The 11,132-nt window shown below is 30.4% G+C and overlaps 1 protein-coding gene across 5 annotated transcripts in view; it reads right to left on the reverse strand.

The window, feature by feature from the left end:
* The window catches only part of LOC123543595 (uncharacterized), a 29,733-nt gene extending 19,307 nt beyond the window's left edge, over window positions 1-10,426 (reverse strand). Inside the window, exon 1 of one of the 5 annotated variants that reach the window (XM_053534993.1) lies at window positions 10,302-10,426. The gene's annotated coding sequence lies outside the window, so the exon portion shown is untranslated. Of the gene's footprint in view, window positions 1-2,623; window positions 2,682-3,901; window positions 3,961-10,301 lie in introns of those variants that run through there. The other 4 variants (XM_053534991.1, XM_053534994.1, XM_053534992.1 and 1 more) reach the window with 4 other exon arrangements.
* Window positions 10,427-11,132: the final 706 nt, after the last annotated feature.

The raw sequence follows: 11,132 nt of genomic DNA on the forward strand, positions 1-11,132 counted from the left end.
TAATGGCAAAACTACGATGTTAGGACGAGAAAAAGTTAAATTAACATAGCATTCTGCTACTATAGTAATTTGGCCATTCGGTGGAAAGAATGATACACTATCATTTCATTTCATCATCTGATTTATATACACATCAAACAGGTGTTCAATATGTTATGGTTTGAGTTTAGTCGTATAATTATAAAGTTGACAAGACTCCAAATCGTTTAACTCTTTGCTATTCTCATTTGATTTGTTATTAATAACTTTAAAAATCAAAAATATTGATAAATCTGAATAAATCTGAATACAGTCTCTGTCAAACCTTACAAAAAATTTATGCACCAAGCGAACTATTGGTCTTGTTTACAAAATAATAACTTGATAATAATAAGAGTTGGCCTACATAGAAGGTAGTCATAACAAGTATGTATAACAACTACGGTTTCGCAATCTACACTGTACTTAAAAATAGATATATAATGAATGTCTATTGTCCGACGTTAGGCCGTGACAGATTTATTATTGTTTATAACGGCACGCCAAGAAGAAATTTATTTTTCCACTTTGCAGTGCTGCTAAGCAGATGTGGCGACTACATAATTAAATATAGGTTCAAATTGTCAACTAGAAATCACTAAAAAAAATTTAGAGAGAGAGAGAGAGATTATACACTTATCATAAGTTGAGAAAATGCGCTCAAATTAATTGTTATTTTGTTTTCTAACAATCCTTCTTTATAAAGCGGTTTAGATCTTTTAAAAAAATAAGTAGCGAGTTAGATTTTTGCATCATATGTATACAAGTAAGGCTTTTTACCTGAAGGGAAAATACGCATGTATAAATGTTATAGAGATATTATTTAAAACAATTAAAAAGAATGTCTTTATACGAGTAAACGAAGCAAATTCCTTTTGTCAGTGCAAATAAGGAAATGTGTATAACATTATATATATACAAAAGTAGAAAATTACAATTGGAAGTAAAACAAACAATAAAAACACACACAAAATATTTAAAATAATTAGGGCTGGGACAATTTCAAAATTTTGAAACCGCATAATCATTTGTATGTAATCGAATCGAACCGGTTAATCGGCCGCTTTATTTGAAATGCTGTTTTCTTTCCTGACGACAGTATAAAGGTACTTTCAGCAGCTGACTTCATTAGGAACTTACGGATTTTATCGTTTGGAAGCTGTGTGATAATTAATAAGTCATATTGTGGTGTATTTTATTTTAGATATATCATGACACGCAAATCTGAGACTACTGATTATGTTCAAGTTGATGTGTTTTAGCGGAAATTTACTGCGGCTTTATGTGTTGGTCAAAGAAATGTGTAAAGATAAAGTACGATTCGTGTTGTTTATTGTTTGAGAGCGATTACCGGTTTTGCAAAATTAAAACCGGTTTCACCTAGTAATCGAATCGGATCCGATTAACTGAGTAATCGTCACAGTCTTTAAAAAATACAGATTAGTATCAATACGTCAAGATAAACCATCTAAATACGTACAAAATTTGACTGTTAATCTCAGACAATGTTACAGGACAGTTGTCCTCGCAATGTGAACCTAGAACACACGATATTACAACGGAATAGTGAACCAAAAATGTTTATATTAATATATACTAGAAAGTACAGAGAAAACTAATTAGCTAAACACACGTGTACTTTTGCAGAAGGCAGAAGAACATGAGAAATATTTTGAAAGAAACAAAGTAGACATGGCGTTTATCGCAGAGGGAGATAGTTTCGAATTCGCACTTGTATCAAATGAAACCTTACGCTTTAATAAATTTTTAATCACTGGAATAAACATAATTGTTCTCCGATAAAGATAAAACTAACAGATGTCATCATGAACTCATACAGGTATAATTACTTCAAGACATTGGAGAATGTTATATAAAATACCACACAAATAGAAACATAGGATCAGTAACTATGCAGATTTTTCAAACTTCTAGGAGGTCGTTGGTCAAAACTTTAAAAGCATCCATTTAAGTAAAAGCTATATTAAAGGAGACGTGTTCTTTCTCCCTCTCCGTGAGGGGAGATATTCCTTAATAGCTTATAGATAGTATACATCAAGTATGAGTTATTTGGTAAAGTTAGTATACAAGTTTTTAAATATATAAGTCTATACGAAATGTTCATTTCTCTGAACTGATGGAGTTAAGGGAAAATTGTGTATTATTTAACATACCTTTTAACAAAAGTCCAAAACAAATCAAAATCGAAACAAGACCTCAACTATATACATGTATAATTCGTATACTGCGACGATACAGAACGCTGATTTTCAATAACTACTGTCATTGAATTTTATGGAAAATACATTTAATAAGTAATTTTAGATAAAGATTTTAAATTAGTGGTTCTGCTTCAATTTATGCACAAAAGCAAAATGAAATCAGTTATCTGGGAAAGCTTTTTGTGTATATAAATGTGTTTGCTTTTTCTGTGAACGGGTAGCAATGAGGAAGTCTTTCCCTTAATTTTGTTTACGATTAAAGCCGTAAGGAAAACATGCTGAATAATATTGCTGATCTAAAACCTAGGAGATTTTGTCAATCTAAACATTTTTGACATATACATTTAGTTGAATTATGGTATAGAAAGAAATATTTAACATACCTCTTAAATAAGTTCAATGTCAATTGCAAGTGGCCGAAACCGAAACAAGACTTAAAATAGATAAAAGGCGGGTACGTAAAATAGATCAAACGTCTATTTAAGGTATCAACAAAGGTCATCCGTATTTGGAAACAAAACAATTGACTGGAAAAAACAAGTTAAATGGAATTCCAGGATTATACCCTATATAAAGGAACATGTATACTGTTTAATAATATAACATTCATATATTAATGATTAGATGAAAATAATGTCTATAATAAACAAACAAACAAAGTTCGTTATAATACTTCAATATCTTAAGAAAAAATCAAATGTGACAGATTGTATTGATATTTTATCAGAATATCCACCATTCAATATCCTTAAAACGATATATGTACGTTTATTTAAGTAAGTGCCAGGATCGAATTTTCACCAGATTTGACATTTCTCCGTCTGTGGGAAATGAACATAACTCAGTAAGAATGTCTAATTACTGCATCGATATTTATAATTAGATATTTTTTATTCAAAACATCCAGTGCGCACATTTCACTTAATATATAGTTCATTTTAGATACTAATTTTCAGTTTAGAAAATCCTCATCAAATGAATTATACTTGACGAAAAATTTAAAATGCGATTGTCACATGTAAATACTTAATTATAAATTTTAATAGTCGTTCTTAAAAAACTAGTTTTTCTTTATGGTAATACACATTTATACTGTGCCTAACTATACATGTACTAGGTGTGTACTACTTTCAAACCTGGTAATCGGTATTGTTATACACACATTCAAACATAATAGATATTTCAAAGTAATTGTTCATATTTTACAATTTGCTTTCGGGTCTAATATACCTTTGATTACTGCAGTATATGGCTTTTGTTATATTTGAAGAAATTATATTCGGCCTTTAATACTTTTCAGCTCATAATCATTATTCAGTCGTTTAAAAGCCAACTAAACCATGACAAGTTGTGTTACGTGCTTCAGATTTTATTTCTAGGTAAATTAAATATAGATTAATCATAACACGGGTTTAGCACATGATAAACGCAATATATATTGGACTTGACGTATATGAGTAAAAGTAAAATCGTGACTCAGAGGAATATGATTATATAAGGTATTTAGGTAATAAATGTATATCTATCTACAATTGCAGATGTCAGGTTTATGCCAATTGCTATACAATGTTAAGACTAAACCTGAATTTATTGAAAGTTACGATGATATCTATAATAAATTCGTTTGACCAAAATGAATAGACAAAAAATTTAATACATACCCCGATGAAAAAGAAACCAGAAAAGACACCTGATGAAAAAGAAACTAGGAAAGTACCGCATTGAACAGGAAGCAAATTAGAAAGTTTAAAAATAGATATAATTGTATTGATTTATGTGTATATTTTACTTTTTAAACCCTAATAAATGTTTCTTTATATTTACTTCTTCGATATTATTATAAAGAGTACTAAACCAACATATCGGTGAGACCATTAATTTAATAGTTGTTCGTATTTCTCATGTCGTACTTAAATTTTAAATTAGTACTTTTGCATGGCTGGTTTCAGCATCAATTTTGTTCTCCACTACATTTAGGTACTATTTTTGTTTCGCACTTTAACACCAGTTTCTTTAATTAGATTAGGCCCAAAATATTTTAGTAACACAAGTCTATTTACACATTGCAGTGTTTCGTAATTCAGTTTTGGAGTAATTATAGTCGTTCTTTACATAACAAAATGCTCCAGTAGGAATAAAAACGTCCCCAGAACGCCTTCTTAAAAAACAAAACACCCTAGCAGCGCACGTATATATCATACAAATTAACCAGGACAAAACAAACCGAATTGGAAAGCATAGTAGCAGAAACATCACTTGGGAACTTAAATCGTTTAATTTTAATCCCCGCTATATTCTAAAATTGTTACAAGACAAATGTAAATGAAAGTTATCCAGCAAGGAGAATTCCTTGCATGCGTGTCGTTGAGTAAGATTACGAGAAGACATATAGACTAGAAAAGAAATTGCAAAAAAGCTCTGTCAAAGCGGGCTTCAAGAAGTGCCTATCATACCTGTCAGCCTGTCAGACACAAAGAGGAAAGCGTAGCGTCCAAATGTCCAGGGGCTGAACACCAAACATGCGGTGCATTAAAAATTATTGGATCATAACCTATTTAAGTAAACTGTTAATAATAACCTAAGAAACACTTTTATTACGTGAAATAGAACCAATAACATATGATAAAAGTCAGATTGTGATAAACTTTGCAGCAGAATTGTCAAAAGATTGCTAACAAATATTTATTTAGTGAAAAATTTACAGAGACCGAGGTTTTGCTTGTAATTGATTACGTTCACTGAACACACACTCTAATGAAATGAGAACTATAGTAGATCCTATAAGATGCTGCACGTGGTACCTCCCAATCCAGATGAAGGAAATAATCAATACTAAAATTGTCTCTTGTCATAATTATCTACAACATTATTGCATATACAAAGATGTTAATAAAAAAACAAGCGACATTATCCTCAATAAGTGATTGCCTATTTCTATACATGAATAAAAAGTGGAGGATGAAATGACTTCAGACAAAATGTCTTTAATCAAATTGTCGGGAACACTTGCCTCGCCATGGGGACCGAACTCTCGACCCATGATCTGTATTTCTGCGCTCTCACCGTAAGGCTAAAAGTCGTTTTGATTTATCAAATTTCAGTCTGTGTTTGCCAACATCTCCACATAACTTGACAACTGACTGATTAACTGTGCAAGCCGTTGTCGACATTACTTGCGTTATAAACAGCGATTCTCACTTAGTGTAAACGGTTTTTACTTCCATCTTCAATGTCCAAATGACACTATACTTTCGCTGCTTGCTGCCGTGGCGTGTTGCTGCACTTTTGGCGTATTTTCAGGTAAATAATTTTAACTGTTCTTATTTTAAAAATAATTATGTTACATTAACTTCAGAAACAATGATCAACATCAGATAACGTAAAAAAGAATATACATTTACTACTGGCAAGCATAACAAAAATTATTGCATACCATGGCACTACTCTGACTATGAATTACGATTTAAAGCTTATTACATAAAATGCAACGAAGTAAACGTTATAATTTTTTTTATTATTTATTTTCATATATATTCCTCACATGATACATATAATTCCATGTCTAACTAAATGCTACAGAGGAAACAATAGCAAGTTCTTAAAAAATATCATTTGCTCTATGTGATGAAGTTTTATAGTTTGCAACAAAAAATTAAAAAAATGAGAAATAATTTTCCGAAATAAAAAAATAATATTGGAATAGAGAGAAAAAAATGTTTTCTTTTTGTCGTCCAAAATATTTTGTTTTTGTCCTTTTTCTATTTTATTTTATTTCCTTTTGTCGTCTCCAGTTTCTATTCATTTACACATGTTCTAATTATAAATTAACTGTCAGAGGAATATGTATATATTTATAAAAACATGCATACACTCATCATTTTTTTTTGCCTTTAAATATGATTTTCATCTATAGTTGTATTAAGCATGGACCATTTTCTTTCATGATAATTCATTTTACCACACATGAAAGCTATTTCTCTTTCTGTACTAATTCTTATTTTCAAATAATGCATAAATGACTCAAAGCATGGAACTCTTTTTCTAGTTTTCATTTGAAATATATAATACCTCACCAAATAAATGATAAAGTTTAATACACTATTTTTCACATTATTTTGCAAAAAGCCAAAACTTATACTTTCTATATCAAACTTTACTTCAGCTTTCTTTTGTTTAAGAAATTGAGTTAAGTTGTTCCACAAAAGTTGTACCTGGCAACATTCCCAGAATAAATGCTCTAAGTTTTCAGGTTGCATATTACAAAAATCACAGAGGTTTGTAGGGGATATATCCATTCTAAATAATCTTGTATTTCTTGGCAAGATTTTCTTGATGTATTTATATTGAAAGTTTCTGATTTTTGTATCTATTTTGGCTTTGAAAGGTTGAGTATATACTTTTTCCACTCAATATTGCTTCTGTTCAAAATATTTTCCCACTTTTTTCAGACTTTATTCTCGGTTTTGGTTTATCTTTAATCTGCCTCTCATACATGAATTTATTTGGCGTTTTTGATGTACAAAGTTTAGTTATAAGATTTTCCCTAGGAGTTATATCTTTGGTTTTAAGTTGTTCTTTAAAAAATGAAGGCATACTGTTTATAAGTTGATGATACTTTAAAAAATCTTTATTTTCTACATCATATGTATATTTAAAAGGAGAAGGTTCACTTTTGCACCAAAATGGCCTAAAAACAGAAAGTCTGTAAATTTAGTAAAGAACATTTTTCTTTCATCAAGTAGTATTGTTTTATCAAACTGCACAAAATATTTTACAATAAATTCATTATAGAAGAAAATATCGGACATACCTGACAATAATTTTAACATTATGGGTATGGGAAACCTTCAGTTTTTAATCTAATTTTCAAACATATCTGAATTTTTTGCTATGAGCACAGCTGTCGACCACAATAAAAAAATAACCATAAATTCTGTGAAATAAGGTGTACCAATGGTCAAAATATTTTTGTGGTCCTTGAGTGTGCTCACTACTAAAAACATACCCATATGTCCTAAATATGGTAAAAATTGCCAGTTTTCCCAAAATTCTGCGATTTCAGCAATATTCATTGACATGTTGTAAATAAAATAATAAATTTATTTATAAAAACTAAATTCCTTATAGTAGATAGACATTTTGGCAGCAAACAATATATAGTTCTTGCAAATTACAGCCAATTTGAAAAATTTAAAAACTGCATAGGCCATATAAGGCTTAAGTGAACTTTGTCCTTTATAAAAGAATAAAAGTTATTGATTCTGAGTGTAATCAAATAAATCTTTCACATATTTGATACCTTTATCATACCAGTTTTTGAAAAATATAGTTTTGTTTCCAATTTTTATCTTTGAATTGTTCCATAAAACTTGTTTGCTAATTCCTTTTGACCATTTTGTTCCCTTTACTTTATGCCATGCAATAATGATATCAGATAGAAAATCATGTGTTTTACCAATTTGATGTCTGTCACTTTCTTTTATACTGCTTTCAAAAACTAGTTTTCCTCCTAGTTTTTTCCAGATATTTTTCATAGAAAACTTCCCATAGTTTGCTTGTTTGATTTTCATTAAATCTTTTCACCCAGCAAGATTTGATGGCATTAAGAAAGCTGTTTAAGTCAACCATTTTGGTCCCTCCTTTATCATAGTCCAATTGCAATATTTCCCTTTTTATTTTTTTCTGGTTTTCTATCCCATATAAAATTATACATGGCTTTTACTATTTCTTTAATTGTTTCTATTTTTGGACTTTGGAGAAAACGTTTTAAATATCAATGTAAAATATTACGTGTCTGCAGGGCCGAAGCCATTACTTTTTTTACTTCTAAACTTTTAAAGGAAACGATAAAATACATCTCTAAATCTCAGTGATATTGTCAACGTTACACAGTACAGTAAAATGTTATACAGGTCAACAATGCACAGTACACATATTATATCTAATACACAGTACATCGTCGGCGCTCATTTATGACCGAAGAACATTAGCAAAGCTGAAATTTTGCACATAACTTCTTTATATATTACTAGATAGAGCGTTCGCAAATAGCTGACGGTATAGGGAGAAAAGGGTTCACGGTATGGATTTATCAAATTATAAAGTTTTCATTTTATCGCAAGTTTAAGCTTTTCTACTTACGATTGACTCATTTTTAGCTTGTCAAAGAATATACACAGTATCTAATTATTACAAGTAATCCTATTTTTCTTCTATAGTAGAAAGATACAATTATAGTATATCGGGGTTTTATGTACCATGTTGACGAAAATTAATCACGTTTTCGTAGATACTTTATCATAAGATGTCAATATGCGTTGTACGCATCCTCACCGTGTGTGTGCCTAAATGGATTTTTCTTTAAATGCTCGTCACTGATAACTATTAACTTAAAAGCAGTAAAGTAAAAAGTCTCCTTTACCGCTTTTGCTACACTATAGTAGAGTTACTGGTAATAAATCCTGAAAATAGATGCTCGTCACTGATAACTATTAACCTAAGGACACGTCACGACTGAGATACACAACTGGTATTATAATTATGATTGCATCACTGTGTGTTGCTCTAATTAGTGACAAATGACTGAAACAATATGAATTCTTAAGTGATTTGGATGAACAAAACGACAGTAAGGTTACATTATATTCTACATAGTCATAGGTGACTGCCGTTTTGGGACACCGGGGTATTTAAACGTCATCAGAAGCTGACAAGTCTCCATATGACTTATAAGTGTGTGACCATTATGCACCCACGACACTAACTGAGAACTTAACGTCGAAAGCTAGCAAGATCGTGAAATCAAAGCTGATCGTTGGGCAATCTGGAAAGACGTATAATTTCTTCAAACTTAGTATTAAGGTAGTATACTTACAAGCTATATGATTCAACAAATCGAGAATTTAATATGATTACTACAGTTCTTTAGAAAAAGACGTAAACGCAGGTGGACTGGGATAGTTATCGTAGGAAGAGTTAACTTAATTGACATCCTTTCTTAAACTTTTATAATAATAAACCTTTGTGTTATTACTCCTTGTTTCAAGTAAGCTCTGGGATCTAATTTTCATTAGATTTGACATTTTTCTCCGGCTATGTGTAATAAATATAACTCTGTAAGAATGTCTAAATGATACATAGATATCATTGCATTGGAATATTTTCCATTCAAGATATCCAGTGTGCACTTTGTACAATCATAGTTCATCTTTGTACTAGTTTTCAGTTAAGGAAGTCCTCAGCAAAGGAAATAAACGAACAATATAAAAGGTGACTTTTGCAGCTTAATTCACAACTAAAATATATGTTTAACGGTCGTTTGTTACAAAGCCTTTTGCCATATTTTTGGGTAAAACACATCTATATTGAGCTTAGCTGTACGTGTACTAGGTGGTTACTACTTAAACTTTTATGTACACAAACACGTTGATGTTATGTTAATTTTTTTATTGCGAAGTAATTGTTCATATATTACGTGCAATTTGAATGAGGGTCTAATATAGCTTTAATTACATGTGTACTACACGTTTTGTTTAAAGAAATTTTATCTCTTTTAACTAGTTTTCAGCTGAAAATATGTTACTAAATCGGTTAGAGGCAAACATAACAGTGTATTGTCGTGTAACGTACTTTAGTTTTTTTTTCTAGTTTGAATTGTATGACCTAAATTAAAAAAAAATTAAAAATAGTGTTTAAGTCAACAAATCGTCACGCGGATCGATTTATTAATTGACAGATAAACGCTATATATAGTTACTGTATCGGACTTTACGTTTGTAGGTAAAGGGAAAATCGTGACTCAGATTAAATAAACAAGTACATGATTTTAAAGTATTTTAGGTAATTAATACAAGGTACCATTGTATTTGACATAGAAACTCTGTAGAAAAAAACAGATTAAAAATATATGAAATAGATAAACAATTTAAAATCCTCCTAACTTGATGGGTATTGTTAAAACTATGTTTTGTTTATCAGAAATCTCTATTGTTAGCAAAATATGTGTACACGTACGGGTACAAAAGCATTTAATCCGTATCGCACAAAAACGAAAATATATACCTTATTGTCAGTAGATCAGTTTTAATCTGCCGAAGACCAATGTTAAGAAGAGAAAGTTCCTTTGAATCCGCATTCATTTGACAAAATTGAAGAGACTACAGGTTTCTACAGATCTAAAAAAAAGAAACTAGGAAATCCCCAAAACACAGGAAGCAAATTCGGGAATAATACAAATATATCCTAAAAAAGGTATGTTTGATTATTTGTATGTTGTACTATTTTAAGCATTTAACTCATGAATATTTCCAATATAACAATTAAATAATAATTTTGAGAGTATTATACTACTTCAAATTTCCTATATAGTGCTTAAAATTATTTTATCTGTGCTGATTTCATCTTGAACTTTGAACTCTACGAATAACACTCATTTTGGTACTATTTCCGTTTCGCAACTGAAAACCAATCTCTTAAAGTAAATTATGCCAGGCATATTTCAATAATATTTAGTTTATTTACGCTTGAAAGTATTTCCTAATTCAATTTGTAGTTAGTAGTATCTAGTTGTTCATTAAAAAATGAAGTAGAACAGGGATCCAATAGGAATAGAAACTTGCGTGCGTATGTGTTTTATCAAATAGACAAGGACAAAGCAAACGTATTAAGGTACACAGTGGTCACTACCGCGGAACGGACAGTGGCAAAGGCATTACCTCGGACATTAAACCGGTTAATTGCACACAGTGACTCTGAATGTTCCAAAGATACAGGAGTATAATTGTAAATAACAGTTAATCCAGTAAGGTAAACTCTTACATAGATATACGTGTGGTACATAAAGGTACGAACAGACGAAATAGGCCAGAAGACAAGTTTTAAAGTATCTCATTC

Source organism: Mercenaria mercenaria, unplaced genomic scaffold, assembly GCF_021730395.1.
Source record: "Mercenaria mercenaria strain notata unplaced genomic scaffold, MADL_Memer_1 contig_4344, whole genome shotgun sequence".
Taxonomy (NCBI): Eukaryota; Metazoa; Mollusca; class Bivalvia; order Venerida; family Veneridae; genus Mercenaria; species Mercenaria mercenaria.